The sequence below is a fragment of the Coregonus lavaretus genome, assembly GCF_964263955.1.
Source record: "Coregonus lavaretus genome assembly, chromosome: 25".
NCBI lineage: Eukaryota > Metazoa > Chordata > Actinopteri > Salmoniformes > Salmonidae > Coregonus > Coregonus lavaretus.
The window spans coordinates 3565489-3571862 of NC_140012.1; positions in this window are offsets into that span (position 1 = coordinate 3565489).

Below are 6374 nucleotides of genomic sequence, written 5' to 3' on the forward strand. Positions count from 1 at the left end.
CCGACACACGGTCTACCTCTATCTCCACACCAGACGCGGACAACCGATAACCCAAAAAGGAGACGGACTCCTGGAAGAACAGGCATTTCTCTGCCTTGACATACAAGTCATGCTCCAACAGTCTTCTCAACACTCGGCGCACCAGGGCTACATGCTCGGCTCGTGTAGAAGAGTACACTAGGATGTCGTCGATGTACACTACCACACCCTGCCCATGCATGTCCCGGAAAATCTCGTCAACAAAGGATTGGAAGACTGAAGGAGCATTCATTAGCCCGTATGGCATGACGAGATACTCGTAATGACCCGAGGTGGTGCTAAATGCCGTTTTCCATTCATCCCCCTCCCTAATGCGCACCAGATTGTACGCGCTCCTGAGATCCAACTTTGTGAAGAACTGCGCTCCGCGTAATGACTCCGTCATAGTCGCAATCAGTGGAAGAGGGTAACTGTACTTAACCGTGATCTGATTGAGACTACGGTAATCAATACACGGGCGCAAACCCCCGTCCTTCTTCTTCACAAAGAAGAAACTCGAGGAAACCGGGGAAGTGGAGGACCGTATGTATCCCTGTGCCAAGGACTCGGCTATGTAAGTCTCCATAGCCGCTGTCTCCTCTTGAGACAGGGGATACACACGGCTCCGCGGAAGAGCCGCTCCTGTTTGGAGATTTATCGCACAGTCCCCCTGTCTATGAGGTGGTAGCCGTGTTGCCCTCGTTTTGCTGAACACGATTGCTAAGTCCTCATACTCAGGGGGAATGCGCATTGCGGGCACTTGGTTCGGACTCTCAACCGAGGTCGCCCCTAAGGAAACACCTAGACATCTCCCTACACACTGGGCAGACCACTCCATAAGAGCCCTCTGTTGCCACACAATGGTAGGATCATGGGTGCTTAACCAGGGAAGCCCCAACACCACGGGGTACGCAGGAGAGTCAATCAGATAAAACTGAATGATCTCCTCATGACCCCCCTGCGTCGTCATAGTAAGTGGTGCTGTGACTTCTCTGATCAGCCCCGACCCCAACGGCCGGCTGTCTAAGGCGTGGACAGGAAAGGGGGCTTCTACCGGCCGAAGGGGAATTCCAAACCTATAACAAAATGCCCGATCAATAAAATTCCCAGCTGCGCCTGAATCTACTAGCGCCTTATGCTGGGAATGAGGTGCCACCTGTGGAAATCTCACAGGAATACTCATGTGACCAACAGAAAGCTCTGGGTAAGTGGGGCGCCTACTCACCTGAAATGACTCACCAGTGCGTGACCTGCTGTCCCCTCTCCCAGGAGACCCTCCCCAGCACCTGGCCGCGGTGTGTCCTCCACGGCCACAGTTGGTGCAGGGGGTGGCCCCCTCGGGTTCTCTCTCCTCCTCTCTCTAGCGCCAGCACCCCCGAGCTCCATGGGAATCGGCTCGGAGGTGCTGGAGGGTGGAATGGTCGGCCCCCACTCGGGACGTCCGCGGGTAGCCAGCAGGGTGTCGAGACGTATGGAGATGTCCACCAACTGGTCGAATGATAGGTTGGTGTCCCTGCAGGCCAGCTCACAACGAACGTCCTCTCGTAGGCTGCACCGGTAATGGTCGATGAGGGCCCTCTCATTCCACCCCGCATCCGCCGCTAGCGTCCGGAACTCCAGTGCGAACTCCTGTGCGCTCCTCTTCCCCTGTCGGAGGTGGAACAGACGCTCCCCCGCTGCTTTCCCTTCAGGTGGGTGATCGAAGACAGCCCTGAAGCGGCGGGAGAACTCCGCGTAGGTGATGGTAGCGGAGTCTATTCCCCTCCATTCGGCGTTGGCCCACTCCAACGCCTTGCCGGATAGACAGGAGATGAGGGCGGAGACGCTCTCGTATCCCGAGGGCGCTGGGTGTATGGTAGCCAGGTAGAGTTCCACCTGCAGGAGGAACCCCTGACACCCGGCTGCAGAACCGTCATATGCCCTCGGGAGCGAGAGCCGAATGCCACTGGGTTCCGGTGCTGAGAGAGGAGGACTGGCCGTTGGTGATGGGATGGAGTAAGAAGGCGTGGGCACCTCTCCAGTCACCAACCGGCGCAGAGTGTTGGACACCTCGTCCATGGCGGCCCCAAGTTGCCGGATCATGGTGTCTTGATAGCTGATCCGTTCTTCCAGCGACTTGGGTGCCGCCGCTGCTCCTGCTGACTCCATAGTTGGGTGTGTTGTTCTGTCAAAAGAACCGATGTGGATGTGGTGGAGGAGTCAGGCGCAGGACATAGAGGATTCGTCCAAAAGACTTTACTAGTCCAAAGTGCAACAAAACAATACACGACCTCGAAAACAAATGGAGGCGAGGGAATTACGCAACATGCGTAAAACAATAAACAAACTAACAGAGCGCAAACACGCAGCTCCGCACGACAGGCAAACAACAACACACAATCTAACTAATACAAAACAGGGAACTTATAGGACACGTAATCAGAACACAAACAGACACAGGTGTACAAGACAGACTAAAGCAATCACACCACGAAACATACAACGGTGGCAGCTAGTACTCCGGGGACGGCGAACGCCGAAGCCTGCCCGAACCAGGAGGAGGAGCAGTCTCGGCCGAAACCGTGACAGTACCGGTACAGAGTCAATGTGCGGGTGCACAGGTTAGTCGAGGTAATTGAGGTAATATGTACATGTAGGTAGAGTTAAAGTGACTATGCAGAGATAATAAATAGAGAGTAGCCAATAGTACAGGTAGCCATTTGATTAGCTGTTCAGGAGTCTTATGGCTTGGGGGTAGCAGCTGTTAAGGAGCCTTTTGGACCTAGACTTGGCGTTCCGGTACCGCTTGCTGTGCGGTAGCAGAGAGAACTGTCCATGACTAGGGTGGCTGGAGTCTTTGACAATTTTGATAATGACAAATTTACGAACGACAAAACGGTTCACAAATAAAAATGGCTGAAAACAGAGACTCTGGTTGACAGAGACAGTAATGAAGACAATGTAAGATCAACACATTGGCCTTGCAACATGCATTTGGCGTGTCACTAACCTTGTTACTGTTTAGCTACAGTAACATCAAGTTAGCTAGCTAGCTAGCTGGCTAGCTAACGTTAGGGTGACCATACGTCCTCTTTTTCCCGGACATGTCCTCTTCTTGGACCTAAAAAAATGCGTCCGGCCGGGATTTCTAAATCGCCCAAAATGTCCGGGATTCGGCTTTTGCTTTCTACAGTCGCCATTAATTGTGTGCATTTTTGGGGTTTTGCATTTATTTGACCTTTCTCTTTAGGTCCCGCCTTCTCACACGCCACCATTGGTCGGTCATGTAGGCCTACGCAAACATTGGTCAAACTGCATCTCAATCATTACCCTCACCATGGCAACAGCCAAGAGACAGAGCAGCAGCTTGCTTGTCAACAGTGGCACATGGCTCCAGAACAGGGTAAAAATGCCCAAACGCAAATGTAAATTCACAGACGATTTACAGAGAAAATTCCTGTGTTTTCGTCTTGGTCAGGATCCGTGTGAAGCAGAATGCATGACCTGCAAAGCTGGCACGTACGTGTCAGTGTCAAATAAAGGTGCTAGCGACCTAGAAGCCCACATAAGCTCCGCAAAACACAAAATTGCAGCTAAAGGAGAGTGTTCATCAGGTAAATTAACTGACTATTTTGTGAGAGCAGGTAAAACAGAAGATGTTACTGCTGCGGAGGGAGTTTTTGCATTCCACACCACGAAGCATCACAATAGCTACAGATCAATGGACTGCACATCTGCCTTGTTAAAAAAGGCTTTCCCTGATTCCGAGACTGCGTGAACATTTTCAAGCGCTCGTACTAAGACCGAAGCAATTGTTAACGCTGTGATAGCACCACATTCTGTCGACACAGCTCTGAAAGCACTAGAAGACATACCTTAGTGTGGTGTTTCTACTGATGGGAGCAATCACGGTGCTGTGAAAATATTCCCTCTGCTTATTCAGCATTTTGATTGGAAGAATGGTGGCGTGCAAAGTAAATTAGTCGAAGTTAAAAACACTCCAAATGAGACAGCTGATACGATCGAGCAATACATCAAAGAAACACTGGAAAAGAATGGGATTTTTTCAAAATGTATTGCATTTACAGGTGACAACTGCAATACAATGTTCGGGGGAATCCGGCGTGATGAAGAAGGAAAGAATGTTTTCGCAAACTTAAAGAAGTCATTGCAGAACAAGTCTTTAATCGGTGTGGGCTGCCCAGCACACGTCTTGAACAATTGTGTTCATTACGGGACAGACACACTAGATGTCGATATTGAGAACATCATCTTCAAAATATGTCAATACTTTCACATCTACACTGTGCGCGCAGAGAATCTGAAGGAGTACTGTGAATTTGTTGATGTTGAATACAGAAGTCTCCTTTCTCACAGCAAGATGCGATGGCTGTCATTATTCCCAGGTATTGAGAGGCTGCTACAGATGTTTCCAGCCTTGAAAGCATTATTTTTGTCACAGGAAAAAACACCCTCCTTTGAAGATGAGTTCAGTGAAATTTACCTCTGGCACATGCACTCACTCATGTGTGTGTTTCATTCACACATTCAGGAGATGGAAAGGGAGAGTAATTCAATTGTGGAAGTGAAGAACCTTTTGAACAAAGTCCACACCATGCTTCTTGAACGCAAGACCAATAACTTCATGTCCCTTAAAGTTAAGGGACTATTGGCACAAAAGCACAAGGATGGACTTGGTAAGAATTGTGACCATTTCAGTGTTCAAGTACAGGGTCTGTACAGTTCATGCCTGGAGTATCTGGAGAAATGGATGGCACCCATGGAGGAGTTCTCCTCTTTCATGTGGATGGATCTGAGTGAGACACCTGACTGGAATGACATAAAAGCCTGTATCAAACACCTGGGAGAAAAGGGGGTGCCAATTGATGATGCAAAGTGCTTTGATCAGGTCACCAACCTGAAGAAATTCACAGAACGGTGTAACAGTGATGGAGAGTTCAGTAATCTGCAAGCACACAAGAAGTGGACCAAATATTTTGAAAGGTCCAAAAGCATAGATTTTCATTCAGAGCTACTGAAGATTGCACAGTTTTTATTTGCTATTCCTTCTCACAATGCAAATGTAGAGAGAGTTTTTTCACTGATGCAAAGCCAGTGGACAAAGGAAAGGAATCACTTGTCTGTTGAGTCACTGAAGGGGCTTCTGTGTACACAATACAACTTATTGTAAAGACTTTGCAATCAAGGACTGTTGGGAAAGATTCGATCTTCGGGAAAGTATACCAGAGAGCATCAGGAGTACTGACATTATCTTTGACTGAAATAGTGGATTTTTTTATGACAACAGTTTATTTTATTTTATTTTAACCTATGGCCATGAAAAGAAACACTGTCATGTAAAAGGTGTTAAAAGCTAAACATTTTTTTTTGTTTTGTTATTATTCTATAGTTGAGGGCCAACAGTTGAATGGAAAGGATGTATTACTTTATGTATTAAGGTTCAATAACATAGTTGCATGGTTGTGAACGCATTTGTATTTACCACCCACTGCGGGTGTCCGTCTGCCTCCCGCTCCCACTGTCCTCTTTTTTGAAAACTAAAATATGGTCACCCTAGCTAACGTTAGCAAGTGCAATCAGCTGATTGTCAGGAATGGCAATAGCTAGAGTAGTATAATGGAACTTCCTTAGCTAGTAACATAGCAGGCTGTTCTAGACAGATAGGTAGCTTGCTACAGTACAATGTCTTTCATTTGTTTGTTTTTTACATCGAAATCCTGAATATGTTAACACCCAATCCGCAACTTACACACACACGGATTCCAGACAATGCCGAAAAGAATTGTACCTATTGATGACAACTTCAAAATGTACTTCAGAATGAAAAGGAGCACCTTCCAAATCCTCTGCGAGGAAACAGCTACCCAAATAACCAACCAGGCAGTCGGTCGGCCATCCATTCTAGCAGACAAACAGCTCATGATTGTTCTGTGGTTACTAGGAAATCAGGAGTCATTCAGGTGAATATTGTCGTGCCATTATAAATTAATCATGATCATGGATGTGATCAGGTACAGAACTTGACAAAATGATGCCCAAATCTACAGTACCACACCATTAATAAGCAACGTCATAACTAACCAACTCCATCACAGCTATCTACTGTAGTCCATACACGTGCACAGACCAACAACATACAATTATAGACCTAGCTACCTCAAACACTGTAATAAGTTGTCATTATACTCAGACAACAGGTAAACAGGGCCACAGACTGTTACTCGCACATTTTAAAATATATAATAAAAGAAATGGCAAGCGATCTGCAATAAAACTCACCAGAAATCCATCCTGCTAAATGGTCTATCGGTGTTGTTTGCATGATATTGACATGACCTTTCAACTGTCATAAAGCA